The sequence below is a fragment of the Pelophylax lessonae genome (genome assembly GCF_965119305.1).
Source record: "Pelophylax lessonae genome assembly, chromosome: 2".
In the NCBI taxonomy this organism is placed as follows: domain Eukaryota; kingdom Metazoa; phylum Chordata; class Amphibia; order Anura; family Ranidae; genus Pelophylax; species Pelophylax lessonae.
The window spans coordinates 605,967,067-605,986,759 of record NC_138769.1 but is presented as its reverse complement, the minus strand read 5'-3'; positions in this window follow the sequence as shown (position 1 = coordinate 605,986,759).

Here is a 19,693-nt window from a genome sequence, read left to right as displayed (position 1 = left end):
CGACCACTCCTCCCCTGGCCCGACTCCCGCTGTGACTGAAAACAGCGGGAGCGCGCCTCCGGCGGCGCACGAGCGCCGCCTACAGGGGGAGGAGTCCAGCGACGTAGGTCTACGTCACTGGACGATAACGAGCCACATTGCTGCAGTAGCAGCAATGTGAGCAGTGGGAAAGTGGTTAAATAAAACATAGATTTGGGCTCAACTCAAGTAGACCATAAAAAAATTAAAGGATTTCAGAAGAGGTAATAGGTGCATTCAGTTTGGCTTACACGGTGGGGTCTACTATGGGAAGTTGTATGTATCTAGAAATGCAGAGATAGCAGCATCCGTAGGCTGGGCAGTGGTAGGATAATCCTTTAATTTGTATAATGTGGAGTAGTACTTCTGGAAAGCATTAGCAATATCAGTTGGATGGGAGACTTGTGAATTCCTTACCAAATCCACTACAAAGGGAGGCCAGGACTTTGGATGCCTTGTCCTCAGCATGCTGGCCAAGAGTTTGCTTGCTCTGTTACCTTGGGCATAAAATGTAGCTTTTGCAGTCTTTAATGCTTTCTCCTGTTCATTCAACAGAAGTAGCAGGAGTTGTTGCCTACACCACAAAAGATTTTCAGTAAGGATAGAAGTGGGTGAAGTTTTCGATTGTACTGTACCTCTAAGGATTTAATTTGTGACAGCAATGAGTCGACACCTTGCATCCTTCTCCTCTCTCCTGCCGCTAACTGTAGCAACACGCCTCTACTGTACGCTTTATGAGCACACCAGACATTGAAAACAATAGTGTCCACACTGGTTAGAAAATTCTTGCAAGAACGGTTCCAGTTGATCTCAAGTTTAATTGTTTCCTTTGTTTCACGGATAAGAAGTATGTGCTATTGCGCCAAAGAATAGAAGGAGACACATTGAGATCTTCTTTGAAGTCTCCGCTACACAAATAGACGCCCACGTTGCAACCGCCGGACCTTTTTGAATAGAGTGTTAAGGAATTTCTGTTGACCCATATTAGGCGCATAGAGATTAACTGTGGTAAATGTAGTATTGTTCAGATCACATACTAATACAAGAAATCTTCTTGTGCAGGGGTGTCAAACTCAGTTTCTTCTCGGGCCGCATCAGCATTATGATTGCCCCCAAAGGGCTGGTTGAATCTGTAAGATTAGATGTCCAGAGCACCCCACCCCCTCTTACATCAGATGTCAAGAGCCCCCCCCACCATCAGAATTTAAGAGTTCCCCACCCTCCCTTACCTTGTGCTGCTGCTGGGGAGTTGCTGGGAAGAAGAAAGTGCAGGGTCTAGAGGAGGACCAAAGGAGGGTTAGAACTCTCCTGTAGCTGCAGGAGAGGTGCGAGGGCCACATAAAATAGCCTGGAAGGGTGGATTCAGCCCACGGGCCTTGTGTTTGACACCTCTATATGTAATCCTTGTGCATACATTCAGGCTGGGTTCACACTGATGTGATGGGAGAACCACCACAATTTCTGTGTGGGTTCCTGCATTGCATCTGACTCACAGGCACTTCACACTGCTCTCTGCTAACCACTGCGGATGTCAATGTAATCTTAATGACACCCCAAATCAGTTTGTAGAATGCAGTGCGAACTGTGAAATTGGCCAGGGATCGGATTGCATGGGTCTGAACTCCATGCAATCCAATTGCAGTGCGGACCAAATAAAGGGTCCTCCACCATTTCAGTTCCAATGCAATGCAATTTCAGCTATACAAACTGGTGGTGGTGTAATGGTGTGGGGGATATTTTCCTGGCACACTTTGGGCCCCTTAGTACCAAAAAACTTTGTTTAAACACCACAGTCTACCTGAGTATTGTTGCTGACCATGTCCATCCCTTTATGACTACATTGTACCCATCTTCTGATGGCTCAGTGTACTCATCTTCTGATGGCTCCTTCCAGCAGGGTAAAGTACCATGTCACAAATCTCAAATCATCTCATTACTGGTTTCTTGAACATGACAATGAGGTCACTGTACTCCAATGTTCTCCACACTCACCAGATCTCAATCCAATAGAGCACCTTTGGGACGTGGTAGAACGGGAGATTGGCATCATGGATGAGCAGCCGACAAATCTGCAGCAACTGTGTGATGCTATCGTGTCACTATGGAGCAAAATCTTTGAGGAATCCTTCCAGCACCTTGTTGAATCTATGCCAGAATTAAGGCAGTTCTGAAGGCAAAAGGGGGTCCAACCCGGTACTAGCAAGGTGTACCTAATAAAGTGGCCGGTGAGTGTAGTTCTTCTTTAACCTCCCTGGTGGTATGATTCTTTCCGATTTTAGGTGCTGATAGCGGTAGAATTATTTTGCTAGTAATTCTTAATGACGAGCAGCCCAAACCAATTATTTACATATGATTTTTTTTTTTACTGTGTGTTCTTCTTTATAACATCTCGGGTATGATAAAGTTTGAAACACAAAATCAAAAAATAATATAATAAATGACTATAAATCAGTTAAAGTATATATACTGTACATATATACGTTATATATATATATAAAAATATATACACATACATATATATATATATATATATATATATATATATATATATATATATATATATATATATATATATATATATATATACGTGTATGTATATATATATATATACTGTGTATATATGTATACAGTACAGACCAAAAGTTTGGACCCACCTTCTCATTCAAAGAGTTTTCTTTATTTTCATGACTATGGAAATTGTAGAGTCACACTTCAAGAGGTAATCACCTGAAATGGTTTTCACTTCACAGGTGTGCCCTGTCAGATTTAATAAGTGTGATTTCTTGCCTTATAAAAGGGGTTGGGACCATCAGTTGTGTTGTGCAGAAGTCAGGTGGATACACAGCTGATAGTCCTACTGAATAGACTGTTAGAATCAGGGCTGTCTTTAACCACTTGCCGCCCGCCCACCGTCAAATGACGGCGGAGCGGTGTGACAAATGTTCTGGGCTGCCTTCATATGACGGCGGCCCATTCAGGCAGGGCAGGCGTGCGAGCGTGTGCGCGCCGCCCTGCACTGTCGGTGGCGGCGTGTCCCCGGGACACAGCGCGTCACCGTCATGGGGGAAACAGCCAATGGGCATGGCTGTTTCCCACGTGATCGGCTGTGATCTAATCACACAGCCGATCACAATAGTAAAGCCCAGAAGATGACCGCGTATGCGCGATCGGGAGCGCGCAGCGCGGTCATGTCGGTGGCTCTGTGTTCCCTAGGAACACAGCTAGTCACCGGCGGTAGTAAACAGCCACTGACAGTGACTGTTTACTATGTGATCGGCTGTGAATCCATTCACAGCCGATCACAAAATGTAAACACAGAGCAGTAACTCACTGTTACTAGCTCTTCTCCCCTCACACACAGTTTCCAGTGTGAGGAGAGCAGAGCCAGAAACAGTGAGTTACTGCTCTGTACACCTGTAAAAGTAAAAGCACACTAATAAAGGTCCCCACACAGTCCCCAGCCCCCCCCCCCCCCCCAATTACACCTGTCACCCAACAGTCTCCTCATCAGTGCCCAGAAATTGCCACCCATAAGGCTACGTTCACATCAGTGGCGGCCCGTGCATAGGGCGCCACCCCCTTAAAAAAAAGGAAAAAAAAAGGACAAAAAAGAACAAAGTTATCTAAAAAAAAAAAAATCGGTCCGCCGGCCTATGTGGTGGCTAAAGGGGGGGGTGGGGTTTACGACCCAGAAAGGCGCCGATTGGCTGCCTTCTGGGGGCGTAACCTGGGCGCAGGAAAGAGCGCTTGGCCACCCCCACCTTCGTGATATCCTGGCTGTGATTGGTCCAGTCTACAGCCTGGACCAATCATCATCCAGGACATCGATCACTGACGTCGCAATGGGGGAGGTGCCGGTGCGTGCGTCAGTCACTCACCGTCACCGCCGCTAACTTCCCGCCGGTTCCCGCCGCAGAAGAGGATGAGGGAGAAGCCACTCACCTTCCCGCCGCCGCTCACCTTCCCGCCGCCGCAGAAGAGGACGAAGGATCGAGGAGGGGAGAAGCCGCCGCCGATAGCCGAGCCGCCGCCAGGTAAGTACATTGGGTTGAAGGGAGCACGCACACTGGTCTCTGCAATCATTGGGGTACAATGCTGTGGGCACTCTGCAATCATTGGGGTACAATGCTGTGGCATTCTGCAATCATTGGGGTACAATGCTGTGGGCACTCTGCAATCATTGGGGTACAATGCTGTGGGCACTCTGCAATCATTGGGATACAATGCTGTGGGCACTCTGCAATCATTGGGGTACAATGCTGTGGCACTCTGCAATCATTGGGGTACAATGTTGTGGGCACTCTGCAATCATTGGGGTACAATGCTGTGGGCACTCTGCAATCATTGGGGTACAATGCTGTGGCACTCTGCAATCATTGGGGGACAATGCTGTGGGCACTCTGCAATCATTGGGGTACAATGCTGTGGGCACTCTGCAATCATTGGGGTACAATGCTGTGGCACTCTGCAATCATTAGGGTACAATGCTGTGGGCACTCTGCAGTGATTGGGGACAATGCTGTGCCGCTCTGCAGTGATTGGGGACAATGCTGTGGTGCTCTGCAGTGATTGGGGACAATGCTGTGGCGCTCTGCATTGAAAGGGGCTCGCGCGCTGAACTCTGCATTGATGGGGGCACGGAACAGTGTTCATTGCTTTGAAGGGGGCACAGCACAGTTGCATTGAAGGGGCATGCACGCTGAACTCTGCATTGTGGGGGCACAGCACAGTGTTCATTGCATTGAAGGGAATGATTGAAGATCGGAATATCCCCAGATCTCTATAAAGAGGACCTGGCACTGCTCCAGCTATCACAAGGGATATTGTTCATCCCTTCTGAGTAGCCATAAAAGTAAACAAAAAAATTGTAAAAAAAAATATTAAAATAAAAAAAAAATGGAAATCCCCCTGTCCCCCCCTGGTCATGCGCAAAGGCAAATGCATATGTAGGTCACACACACACATATATATCAATGGCGTTCCCACCGCACATCACACATGAGTTATTGCCTCAAACGTTGTAGCAAGAATATTATATGCAATGATTATAGCGCTAAGTGTCCTGTGTAACACTAAACTGGTAAACTGTAAAGGCTTTTAAAGCATCGTCTATGGATAATGTATTGTGTCGTTCCATTTGTTTGCTCAATTTTAAAGCTTGACATGTTAGGTGTCTATTTACGTGGCTTAACATCATTTATATTTGACCAAACCATTAGGTCTTCTACTGTGTTTTTGCGCATTAAAACATATTATTGGCCCCCCAAATAGATTAGCAATTGAAAAACAGCTGCGCAAATACCGTGTGATATAAAAAAACTGCAACACCCACAATTTAATCCTCTCATGCCCCTGCTTTAAAAAAAATGTTTTAGGGTTCTAAGTAATTTTCTAGCAAAAAATGCTGATTTTACATATTTGCATCTGCCACTTTATAACTTACTACATAGTTATTACTACACAGATGGTAGAATTGATACTCGTGCCATTCAAGATATTGGCAGAGGCTCTTTATATACTTGATTTTGTTTTTATATTTAGAGCAATTAAAGTATTGTGTTTACGCCTATGTGTCCGCCTTTATGGGTGATTACATTAACTTGGTACACACCCTCTATTTGTCTTGTAGCACCCTACAGGTAGGTGCTAGGTAAGTATATAGTGGGCCTTGTCTGCCTAACAGCAGGGCTGTGATTTGTTAGGTAGGGTGTCAGGGCTTCCAGATGTGCCTGCTGAAGGGGAAGTATCCCCACTGGCTTCGGTGAGAGGCTTCTCATAGGGCAGTGTGGGAAGCCCAATCAGGGGACACATCCCAGCTTGTAACTACCCCAGAAGGCATATTAGGCTGTGAATGATTCTGGGAGTGGGTATAAGTTTGGGGGAAGTGCATGACAGGGTGTCTTTGGGGGGAGCAGAGTCCCAGGAAGGAGAGTGCGGCTGTCTCTGCTCCTGTCTGAGGAAGGAGGATGTCGCGGGTTGTCGCCCGACTATCCAGAGAGTGCTGAGTTGAGCTGAGGGGATCCGGTGTGCCGAGAACCTACGGAGAGAGAGAGAGGGGGGGGGGGGGTCCAGTCCCAGGAAAGCCTACACAGGTTGTGAGTACTGCGGATTGTCCCTGGGGGTCTGCCTAGAGTCAGAGGGGACCACTCCGGGAGAGGTTCTGGGATCCAGTGTCAGCTAGCTGTAAAGGGGGTACCTAGGTAGAGGACCCTGAATTTGCAAAGGGGGTACATAGTCAGTGGACCCTGAAGAGTTCAAGGTCAAAGGGGGCACCTGCAGTTTGGGCCCTGAATTGTACAGTGTGTGCCAGTTACAGTGACAGTTATACAGAGTTCTACAATATACTACCTCAAGCTGTGCCAGGCGGGGGAAAGTATTCAGTGACTTTTACTGCACAACAGTGTCAGGAGTTCTATGGTTCTCAGTCTTGGATCTACTGGACTATAAGTCGGGGATTCAACACTTCTTCTGCTATACAGAGTGTTCTCAGAGTCAGTGAGCGTTGGCTGGCGCCGGCTGGCGTCAAGGAAGCGCCAACGGGCATTTTCAGGATCAAAGTCCCAATTGTAATTAGTTTGAGCCTAAAGGAGTATCCCACTCATTCCCTTCTCCCATCCCCTTTAATTTATAATAAAAACCCAAAAACAAAGATGCTGGAGTTGTCGCTGCTTCAGTTGTCACACCCAGGGACTTAGCTCGCATGGGCTGGAGAGGATTCCGGTACAAACGGCAGACCCACATCAGGCCACAGGCCTGGAAACCAAGTTGCTACGGTCTAAAGAGTTCTTATATCCTTTTTCTTTTTTTACTAAATGCACCAGCATTCTCTTTGTATCTCCGGTAATGTACCTGTGGTGAAAAGTGCATTCTTTGTGATATACAGTTTCTCTATTGTTTTTTTTTTTCTTGTGTAAAATTTAGCGGCCTCTCGGCCCCTGGGCCTTAGCACAGAGAGGCCGCATATTTGTGTGAATTGCAGTCAATAGCGCTTTGCAGACAACTGATTTTTGGATGACATGACAGCCAACTACGGTGGTCATGTGATCTTAAGCTATGCCCCGCCTCTGGGCATCTTAACCCCTTCATTCCTAAGCCTTTTTCTGACACTTGTTGCTTACAAGTTAAAGCCAGTATCTTTTGCTAGAAAATTACCTAGAACCCCCAAACATTTTATATATATATTTCTCTATCATCCATTGACAGACGCAGCTCCATATAATTCTTCACCATTGGGTTATGCTATAATACATCATACTGTATATTTTCTTGAAAACTACACTCAAACTAATTTTAGTGCACAAAATTAGACCCAGTTTTTCTGGTAAAATATAAAAGATGGCGCTGTGTCCGGTAATAGGTCACCAACACCAAGACTGAAAATTGCGCACTCCTGTGAAATGGCAACAACTGCGGTACCTGAGATTGTCCATTGGCAACACTTTAAAAGCCTTTATAGGTTATTCGTGGGCTCTGGCACTAGAATGTTTTCTCTCACTATGAGGTTCATAGCGATACCTTACATGTGTGATGCAATCATTCTTTACATATGCATGCCAGACCTAAGCACACAATTGCATTTGGCATGATCATGGGGGCAGGCGGGAGTCATTTAAATTGTTCATTTTTAATAATATTTTTTTTATTCGCTTTTTCTTTTTGTTACACTCTTTTAACCACTTCCTTACCGCTGGGCGTCATATGACTTTCAGGGGTTTAGGTGGGGATATCTGAATGATGGGTGCAGATGCAGGCATCATTCAGATAATAGGGTTTTTCAGCTTGCGATTCCCTTCACCATAAGAACAATCACAGTGGCTGTTCAGCCGTTTGATTGTTCTTATAGGTGGCGGGAGAGGACATCTCCCCCTCCCGCCCCCTCCGGTGCTTCTACTGACTCTCCCGTGCGATCGGCGTGCCGGGGAAGGAATCGGCCGCTGGCGGAAGTACACCATAGAGACTGCTGAGGACCAGATGGTCCCCTGCAGTCTCTTTGACTCTTGAAGGCCAGGGCATGAGGTGATGACGTCACGCCTGGCCTGGCAGTTGTTAATACTGCTGTGACCTCGGTTGGATAGCCGAGATCGTTTTTTTTTTTTATTTCAGGCTTTCCAGCCTGTAGGAGAGATTTGAGATCTTATTGACTCCAGATCTCTCCATAAAGAGAACCTGTCATGCACTATTCCTATTACAAGGGATGTTTACAGTCCTTGTAATAGGAATAAAAGTGATAAAAAAAATAAAATATAAAAAAAAAATTAAAAAATTAAAGTGCCCTTATCCCCGCCTGTTACATGCAGAAGAGAACGTATGCGTTCGTCATGGCCACATATGTAATATTTAAATGGCGTTCAATCCATACATGTGAGGTATCGTAGCAAACGTTAGAGTGAGAGCAACAATTCTAGCACAAGACCTCCCCTGTAACTCTAAACTGGTAACCTGTAAACTTTTTTAAAGCATTGCCTATAGAGATTTTTAGGTACCCTAGTTTGGCGTCATTCCACGAGTGTGCGCAATTTTAAAGCCTGATATGTTAGGTATCTATTTACTGGACATAACATAATCTTTCACATTATACAACAAAAATGGGCTAACTGTAGTGTTTTTTTTTTATTTATGAAAGTTTTTTTTTCCCATAAAAGCGCATCTGGAAAATTTCTGCGCAAATGCCGTGTGACATAAAAAGTTGCAATGACCACCATTTTATTCCCTAGGGTCTCTGCTAAAAAAATATATATAATGTTTGCGGGTTAATAGTAATTTTCTAGCAAAAAAATTATGAATTTTACATGTAGGAGCGGAGTGCCAGAAATGGCCTGGTATGGAAGTGGTTAAAATATATTTTTTCATTCAACTTTATTGCTATTACAAGGGGTGAACAAGACCCCCTGTGATAGCTTTGGCCGGTGACAGGCACTCCTCGTGGAGAAATCAAGGGTCTGTTACATCGTCGATCCCTCCTCTGCCCTACAAGACAGCTGATCAGACAGAGGTCTGATTTTTTTTTTTTTTGCTAAAATATAATAGATAATGTTGCATAAGGTAAATAGATACCAAACTTGTCATGTGCATGCTTGTGAAATGGTGACAAACTGCTCTACCTAAAATTGTCCATTGGCAATGCTTTAAAAGCCTTTAAGTGCCGGTTCACATTCCTGCGATGTAGGAACGCTGGGAATATACAGCGTGTTCCCGCATCGCATCCGCACCCCTGGCAGTTCACACTGCCATATGCGACACGCTGGGGGTGTCAATTAACAGTTAACAACACCCCCAGATCAGATCGCATATCGCAGTGCAATCTGAAAGTTCGCAAAGAATCGGATCGCACTAGTGTGAACCACCATGCGATCCGATTCTGCTGCGGACCAAAAAAAGGGTCCTGTGCGAGTTAGGTGCGAATGCGGTGCAAATTCAGCCATACAAACTGTACCGCACAGAGATGGCATGTAATTTTAGGAGCAGTGCGCTCCGGATTACATGCGATCTCTGTGATCGCACAAATGTGAACCGGCACTTACAAAAAAAAAAAACAATATTTTTCATTTTCTTCTATATAACATTTCCAAAAAAAGAATAAAACATCAATTTTTTTCATCATTTTAGGCCAATTTGTATTCTGTTACATATTCTTGGTAAAAAAAAAAAATCCCAATAAGTGCATTTTGATTGCTTTGCGCAAAAGTTATTGCGTCTACAAACTAGGGGAAAGATTTATGTCATTTTTTTTTCTACTAGTAATGGCGGTGATCTGCGATTTTTAGCGGGGCTGTGACATTGCGGCGGACAGATTGGACCCCTAACTGACATTTTTGACACTTTTGGGGGGACCAGTGACATTACTACAGTAATCAGAGCTAAAAATATGCACTGTTACTGTAATAATGACACGGGCAGGGAAGGGGTTAACCCAGGGGTGATCAAAGGGTTAAGTGTGAGCCTAGGGGAGTGTTTTCTAACTGTATAGGGGATGGGCTTGTGAAATAAACTCAGAGACCTTTGATCCTATATGGGAGAATCACAGGCACTCTGAAAATTTCAGAGAGAAGAACGGTCTACTGTCTTTACAACAGCTGACTGGTGTTCTCTATCAGCAGGGAGCCATCGCGGGTGCACAGCGGTAATCGCGGCCGCCGGCCCTGTTGATCGGCATCCCTGCTGCCTAGTGGGGGTGGGTGCGTGCCGGCGGCGGCATGGGCTCTCCCCCCAGGAGTGCTCCCGCAAACCGCTGTACAGGTACGGCGATTGGCGCAGCTGAGCCAGCCTGCCGCAGTATATATGCGATGGGCGGTCGGCAAGTGGTTAAGCAAGCTTTGGGCAGGGCAAACCTAAATCCTAATGAAAATGTCATTTAAACAAGCTGCTAGCAAGCTTCAGCAAGCAACCACCATTTTCCTACACAGCAAGAAGTGCTGAAGCTCCCCCAATTCTACTAGAAGCATGTTTAACCTCTCTGGCGGTCTAATTATGTACAGATTACTGTGCTAAAAGCGCTACATTGTTTTGCATGCAAATCTGTTCTTTTATATTTTAAAACTCCCCTGCTGTCCTCCCCTGCTGTCCTCCCCCCGCTGTCCTCCCACTGTCCTCCCGCTGTGTGCTCGGCCGATGCTGACACCTGTCTTTCGGTTGCCTTCCCTGCGAGCGTTGCGACGCAGGGGGGTGGAACCGGCGGCAAATTCAAAAATGTAAATACACGAAATGATACAAAGTTGTGATCCTAACGGATTACACTGTATCATGCCATTTCATCACAGGATTTCACCTGGTGACTTTTCCAGTGCCCTGCCTGTGCTTTTCCAGTTCTTTGTGCCTGGAAAATAGAGAACGACCATGGCGTCCAAAAAGTTTTCTTTTTGCGCAAAAGCACTTTTAGACGAACTGGAAAACAGCGACAGCGAAACGGAGTTACTTGAAGAACTGAGCGATAGCGATTCGTGGGAAAATTCGTCATCAGGTACGGAAAGTGACGACGGCGATGATTCCGATGTCTCTTTCTGGCACAAAACTCTGTTGAAAATTCTGAAGAATCATTTGATATACTTCCCAAATTCCACAAGCTATGTGCTAGGAAGAGACATCATCAACGCTCGCAGGGAAGAGAACCGGAAGGCAAGTGGCAGCAATCGGCCGAGCACAGAGCAGGGAGAGAGTATGAGGACGACGGGGAGGATGGCAGGGGATCGCAGGGAAGGTGAATAACATTCTGTGGTAATCCCAAGTGTGGCTTCGGGGTAACTGCTTTTGGTACTGAAAGTTAACCCCGAGCCACACTCGGGAATACCCCCAGGGAGGTTAATGTGACAGTCAGCTCTCTGTGATGTGTGTATCACCTCTCTAAACTGGAGTGCTTTAAATGCATCAATAAAGCTGCTAGAAGTTGGGAAGAAGTTTGCAGCTCATACTGATCTTACTCAAGCTAATGCCTGTGGGAACAAGGCTTAAGCCAAAGGTCCCCAAACTATGGCAAGGTGGTTTCCATAGACCAGCCCATGTGAGAAGGCCCTACATGCAGAGCTTTCTCATTGCAAGCTACTGTATTCAGAAAGTCTGAGGGTGGAAGGCAGATGGTTCCAGCACCTGGCATTATTTCAGACACCCTTAGGTGGCATGAACTCCTTTCCAATGGTGCTTATAGGCCTGGTTGTGACCTCCCTATGAGGGAAAGCACAGGGGATGAAGTCTGCAAGTTGAGTCTCATAGAACACCAATGCTGGGCCACCTTTTCCTATTAACACAAGGACCCCATTCCTTCCACTGACATAATGGCATTCATAATGCCTAAAGACCACCGATCTGGAAGTATGCATTTTTTTGACCCCCCTCCCACCTCAAAACAGAGTTGTTTGGAGCCTGTTTACAGAAATTCATTTTTTGGGCTTTAGCACTTTCTGAGCCACTGACCCAGAAACACATGCAAAGATTTTCTGATGTCAATTGTTGCTCTGAGGCTGTGACTCCCATTGTATAGAAGTCAGAGAACCAACTGGACAGCTAAGTAACTAGCAGGAACCGGCCGAGATCGGAACCATGTATGGGCAGGCTGAATGTACCCTAGTTGATCGATCAACCTGGGTACAACCAGCCTGTCCGAGTTTATAGGCGATTATTGCTAGTGGCTGTTATAGCTGCTAGCAAAAATCACTGTGTTCTCTCAGTGCGGCATCTTCCCCCGCCAGGAGAACACAATGGCTCTGTGGGAGTCGGTGTTAATGGGGAAATCGATCGATTTTCTTTATTGCAACCCATGGTTGCAGGAAAGAAGTTCGCTCTGTGTAAGGCTTGGCTTAGAAAATCAGTGCTCCTCATCTCACCCATTGATTCTCACCTTTCTAGTGGAATGTCATTTGAAATTTATTATAAGAAGATCTTGGAGTAGCCATATAAGAAGGCAAAAATGACCCAACCCACCAGGATACACCTAGAAGGTAAATGTGACTTTTTAGTGGATTGATCCCTTTAAGTATATGATAGTTATGTCATGAATTACATAGTTGATCCTCAGTTACCAAAAAGAGAAATGGCTTTTCCTGAGTAGGTTGTATTCATCACAAGCATGTGACACCTTGTCCTGAAATCTACAACTCCCCTTTCCCTATTTATATATGTGAGCCAGGGCCGGCCCTACAATGGGTCCCAGTTGATCCTTTGGACCCAGGCGGCAGTTGAGCAGGGGTGGCCGCTGCCCGGCCGCCACCTCTACATCCCACCAGAAAGGCAGCCAGTGTAGGAGAAAAAAAAGCGAAATTGCCGGTAACCGGGTAACAAACTAGTCAGCGTTGTTGCGGCCGCGGATGGGAATGTACAAAATACACTGGTCCGGCTGCAGCACCGTCTCTGTCTCAGCTCCACAGTTTATCTCCCACTATGCTGCTGGCTGAGGAGCAGGTGAGCGGGACGAGCGGCAACCGCATTGGTTTGGAGCAGCGTGGGTGGGTGGGCGGGCTGTGGGCATGGCTTGTGGGGCGGAGGCAGAGCCAGTGCGGCGCGGGCGCAGGGAATAGAGAGCAGAACAGGTTTCCAGGCAGCATATAGCACACAGCACACACCGCTTACTTACCACCAGTGCTGCAAGAAGGCTCGGGTACACCACTTTGCCAGCTGAGGAGTGAGTTCTAATAAATATAGGTAATGTGAGTGGCTGGTTTAATTTGTTGGTTTTTTTTAATGTCCAAAATAAAATGCAACCCACACACTATGATGTCAAATCAATCAAGTAATACAAATTGCATTCAGCAGCGCTTCCATATGTTTGCACATATCAAGTGTAAATGACTAGAAAGTCCCCAATATTGAGTATAGTCATTGAACAATAAGAACAGAAACCATCATGAAAGTTGTAGTACATATATTGCTGAAAGAAATTTCAAATCAGCTCAATATATATACAGTAGCTTGACCATCTGCGGTACTCCCAGTGCTCATATGGGTAAGATTATACTGTGTCTTCCACCACACCATCAGTGCACCCCATAGCAATGGGCACCCATATCCCATACCCATAATCTTACCCATATGAGCACTGGGAGTACCGCAGATGGTCAAGCTACTGTATATATATATTGAGCTGATTTGAAATTTCTTTCAGCAATATATGTACTACAACTTTCATGATGGTTTCTGTTCTTATTGTTCAATGACTATACTCAATATTGGGGACTTTCTAGTCATTTACACTTGATATGTGCAGACATATGGAAGCGCTGCTGAATGCAATTTGTATTACTTGATTGATTTGACATCATAGTGTGGGTTGCATTTTATTTTGGATATTGGATATTTTACAGCAGCTGCTATTAGTGTGATTGTATCATATGTTTATAATTTAACATTTATTTGGCTTTTTAGCGCTGGGTGAGGGTTTGTCGGTCGTATATCAACAACCACTTTTTTCGTTTTTTTAATGTGTTTACTCAGCTCCTCAGGGCAAGTCCCTCCCACTTGCCGACCGCGCTGTAGCCGATTGACGGCTACAGCGCAGCCGGCTAGTTCTGGGGGGCCATCATATAGTGGCCCCCATTTGCACACGTGGAAGTGTCTGATGGCTGTGTCCGCAGGACCTAGCGCATCACGAATTTGGGTAAAGGGCAATGACAGTGGCCCCCTTTACCACCGATGCAGCATGAGAGGAGAGAGAGAGACACCGCAGCAGCATGAGATGAACCGGCAATGACGCCGGTTTGTTGACAAGTGATCACGCGGCCCTTTACTGCGTGATCGCTCCACCCAATGATGGAGCAATCACTTTTCAACAAACCGGCATCATTACCGATTCAGCTCATGCTGCTACGGTGTCTCTCTCTCTCCTCTTCTCACACACTGCATCTGCGTAAATCTTACTTTCTGATAAATGTAATTTTAGTTTTAATAATCATGGATGAATGTGCAGGCCTTTCGGTGGGCGTAATTTTTTTTTTTTTGGGGGGGGGGCAGCATTTCATGCTTGGACCCAGGCAGCACGTTGACTTGGGCCAGCCCTGATGTGAGCGATTCCCCATCATACTAGAGCAGAAACGTACTTTATATACAAACCCTGAACAGTGAAACGGTAACGCCATCATTTAAGGAGGAACTGAACTCTGAAAGGTCTTCCCAAAATCGGCCAGGCAGAGGTGAAAGGAGCATTTACCAGTATTATCTGTGCTCTTCTTTTTCCATACAATGAGAATCCTGTGTTTAGGCTCTTATTACTGCTATAGCTGACCTTGGAAGCTGGTAGTAGCACAATTGTTTCCCCAAATTATGGCTCTAACAGTTATGTACTAAAGGAAAAAAGACTCCACCAGGGGGCGCTCCCCTCAGAAATAATACTGTGCAAGATTAAAAATCTCAGTAATTGTTTGTGCTTAACCTTCCTAGCGGTATTCCCGAGCGTGGCTCGGGGTTACATTTCAGAGCCAAAAGTGGTAACCCCGAGCCACACTCGGGGTACCGCCAGAAGCATCGCTGGATCCTGTAAAAGAGGTTTCTTACCTTGTCACCGGGATCCAGCGATGTGTCTAGCAGCGGTTCTTCCTCCCGATCGTCTCCGTGCTCCGGCTTCCGTCTCCTGCGACGTGACGTACATTGCAAATTCAAATGTAAAAACACACCAAACACACTGACACCATTCAAAATAAAATAAAATCACATTAGTTTGCCCCCCAGTGCCCTTTCCTGCAGTTTTACTGTACTTCTTATTTAAATATATATATATATATATACATAATTCTTGTGAATGAGCAGCCCAAACCAACTGTATACATTATATATATATATATATATACAGTAATAAATGTATACATTTGGTTTGGGCTGCTCATTCACAAGAATTACATGCAAAACAATGGTACCACTTTCAGCACCTAGATTCCAAAAAATTCATACCGCCAGGGAGGTTAATAAACCTAAAAAGTTAAAGAAAAACCATTAAACCTTTCACTGCCAAGATTTCTGCTAGGAGGGGGAATGGGGGGGGGGGGAAGTGAGTTGGGAAAAAGATTTGAACTGTGGGGGGGGGGGGGGGCCCCTGTCAGGTGAGATGTTTGGGGCCCCTGTCAGGAGGCTGTTCGGGGCCCCTGTGATTTCTAATGGCAGCTCTGATCCTGAGTGTGAAAAAGTGATTTCTCTTCCCTCCAACTAGAAAGGAGGAGAGAAAACACTGACAGATCATTTACAGTACAAATCGGGTCCAGGTCTCTATTGTCCCCCCCCCCCCCCACATATCCAGACACTGGACCCGACCTCACTGGTAAGGTGACATGACAGCTAATGACACTTACCGTCTCTCCTGGATACAGATGATTAGATATAGAAGCTGTGGCTGTAGTGTCAGAAGAATCCGCTGTAGGGCGCTGTGACGGCAGTGACAGGAGACACTCCCTCTCCCTGGCAACCACAGTAAAAATGGCGCCGCTCCGCCTGCGCGTGCTAAACATCACATGATCCGCCTGCCCCCTGCACCAATCAGAGGAAGCGCGAGCCCACCTCCGCGCGCTGCCAGTGAGGCCGCTCATCCCCTATGCTTACTGACAGGAGTGACAGAGCTGGGGAGAGGATTAGACTTTCTCCTCCCTCCAGCCTGCAGGTGGCAATAGAGAGCGCCTCTGTGTAGTGAGGGAAGGCTGCCCGTCCTCCCTCTATCACCCTGGTCACATGGCTGGAGGGAGGAAATCGATGCCTCTCGGTGTGGTAAGTACAAGGGGGGAGAACTCAACCCAAGACCTTCCCTCTCTCCTCCTCACACCTCTCCTCTCCTCCTCATCCTTAGAGCCCTCTCACCTACCCCTCTGCTCTCTTCCCTAAAACACCATCTCCTCACCTCCCCCCCCATCTCCTCACCTACCCCCCCCATCTCCTCACCTACCCCCCCATCTCCTCACCTACCCCCCATCTCCTCACCTACCCTCCCCCCATCTCCTCATCTACCCTCCCCACATCTCCTCATCTACCCTCCCCCCATCTCCTCACCTACCCCCCCCATCTCCTCACCTACCCCCCCCCCCATCTCCTCACCTACCCCCCCCATCTCCTCACCTACCCCCCCCCATCTCCTCACCTACCCCCCATCTCCTCACCTACCCCCCCATCTCCTCATCTACCCCCCCCCATCTCCTCACCTACCCCCCCATCTCCTCACCTACCCCCCCCCATCTCCTCACCCCCCCCCCCAGGCTTATATTATATGGAGCCCAGAAAATGTCATTGGTAATCCTTGGTAAAGTCTCCCAGTAAATCTATCAGTGCTTTTCCCATCAGCCTGTCAGTCTATTCTCTTTTTATTTATTGATTTATTTTACCATGAAAGCAGACATTTATTTTCTACATTTTCATCTTATTTTTTTATTTCTTGCATTTATAAAGCATTTCTCTGCTAAAGCCCCCCTCTGGACGAACACTTCACCACTTTAGCCAAAACAACAGCAAAACCATAAATGTTGGCTTAGTGCCGGTGTACTGCCAATAGTTTCAACTTGCCGAAAAGTTCAACCAATGACGTCACTTCCGCCGCAAGTACGAGCGAGTACGAGACTTCCAATAAGGCTTCCAATGCAATGCGAGTCGATGCCCATGCACAGTGAAGAACACTGTGCACGAGAGTTGGATTTTTCGGCAAGAAATTTTAACGCAACTGCGCATGCGCCCGACAATTGGAGCCGCTGTAGTTGGAGTTTTCGGCAAGATGTTGCGCCAGGCATTTGGAGCTTGCATATATATATATATAATGGAGAACTGCAAGTCCCAGCATCTCCCTTGAAGTATGGAGAACTACAAGTCCCAGCGTCCCTCCCCCTCCAGTAATTATATATATATATATATATAAATAAAGGATTTACCAAAAAAATGCTGCAGCATGGTTAACACTACTATATATACATATATATATACACACACTATATATATATATATATATATATATATATATATATATATATATATATATATATATATATATTAATCCTCACATTTATATGTATATATAAATATATAGATTTGATCAGAAGAACAGCCCTCTTTTGATATAGCTGGCTGAGATGAGTGGCAGCTCTTTCATGATGTGCCAGCATGATGGGGGACACAGGTGGCAGAACAACGGGGGACAAAGGCTACGAGATGGGGACACAGTCTGCATGATGGCAGGGGACACAGGCGGAGTCAGGGGTGTACCAATGGAGGGGTGGGGCACATGGCGACTGGTGCTCAAAATTTTTGGGGGGGCGCAAACAGAAAAATGCAATAGGCATTGCTTTGCGGCAAAAAACGCTGTAAAAAATTGCGTAACTTTGAGGTCGCAAAAGTGTGAAAGGGGCCTTCAGTAATTAAGGTATAGTGTGCCCCCTTTCAATGCAGAGTGACCAGCGTGCCCCCTTTCAATGCACAGTAACCAGCGTGCCCCCTTTCAATGCAGTGACCAGTGTACATGCCCCCTTCAATGCAGAGATCAGCGTACATGCCCCCAATGCAGAGACCCGCATACATGCCCCCTTCAATGCAGTGACCAGCATACATGCCCCCAATGCAGAGATCAGCGTGCGTGCCCACTTCAATGCAGTGACCAGCGTACATGCCCCTATTGCAGTGACCAGCATACATGCCGCCAATGCAGAGATCAGCGTGTGTGCCCACTTCAATGCAATGAACATTGTGCCGTGCCCCCATCAATGCAGAGTTCAGCGTGTGTGCCCCCCCCCCCCCCCCCAGAGCAGTGCACTTACCTGGAGCCCTGGAGCGCGACGGCTTCTCTTGTCTTCAGTCCCGGACTCCCGGCGGGCGGCTTCTTCTCACTCCGGCTGCGTGTCTTCTCTGGTCCTCCCACTCCCGCCTCCTCCTCGGCCAATGGCATGGGGTTTGCCATGCGGCCAATCAGGAAGCCGGTATTAGACCGGCTTCCTGATTGGCCAGGAGGAGGATCGGTGTGACAATAGCGAATTTTCATTCGCTATTGTCACACAATGGGTGGGCTCTGGGCGCACTGCTCTGCGCCCCGGGACCACCCTTTGCATCACCCTATTAGAGCCTCTGGCTCTAATCAGGTGATTTAAAAAAAAAAAACCCATTAAGCTCCATGCGTCCGGCGCGCTGCATGCAGATTAGGGGGCCGGATGCATGGATGGGGGGGGGCGGTGCCCCTGCGCCCTGTATACACCAGCCGCCACTGGTGGGGCAGGGTGGGTGCTTGCCGAGATCTCCAACCCACGTCACCTCTGGTTGGAAATCTCGGCAAGTTGCCTGTACTGTGCATGTGCGCCAACAAATGCCGTGCACAGAGAAGTCCTATGCAGTGCACAAAAGAGTTATATATATATATAGAGGTATATATAGTGTGTGTGTGTATGTATGTGTATATATATATATATATATATATATATATATATATATATATAATCAAAGTGTCAGGCACTGGTATTTATTTATTTAGGTTTTTCCTTTTATACGTCCATTTTTATATATAGATATAGATAGATCGATAGTAGTGTTAACCATGCTGCAGATTTTTTTTTGTAAATCCTTTATATATATATATATATATATATATATATATATATATATATATATATATATATACGGTATATAAGCTCCAAATGTCTAGCACAACATCTTGCCGAAAACTCCAACTATATACAGCGGCTCCAAATGTCGGGCACACACATGTATACAGTATATATATATTATAGTGTTAACCATGCTGCAGATTTTTTTGTAAATCCTTATATATATATTACTGGAGGGGGAGGGACGCTGGGACTTGTAGTTCTCCATACTTCAAGGGAGATGCTGGGACTTGCAGTTCTCCATTATATATATATATAATGTAAGCTCCAAATGCCTGGCGCAACATCTTGCCGAAAACTCCAACTACAGCGGCTCCAAATGTCGGGCGCATGCGCAGTTGCGTTGAAACTTCTTGCCGAAAAAAACCAACTCTCGTGCACAGTGTTCTCCACTGTGCACGGGCATCGACTCGCATTGCATTGGAAGCCTTATTGGAAGTCTCGTACTCGCTCGTACTCGCGGCGGAAGTGACGTCATTGGTTGAAATTTTCGGCAAGTTGAAACTATCGGCAGTACACCGGTTCACATTTCTGCCATCACTGAGATGGCATGTAATTCTGAGCGCACTGCTCCTAAAATAACATGCCATCTCTGTGCGCTGCAAATTCACCCATACAGATTGTATGACTGAATTCCCACCGCA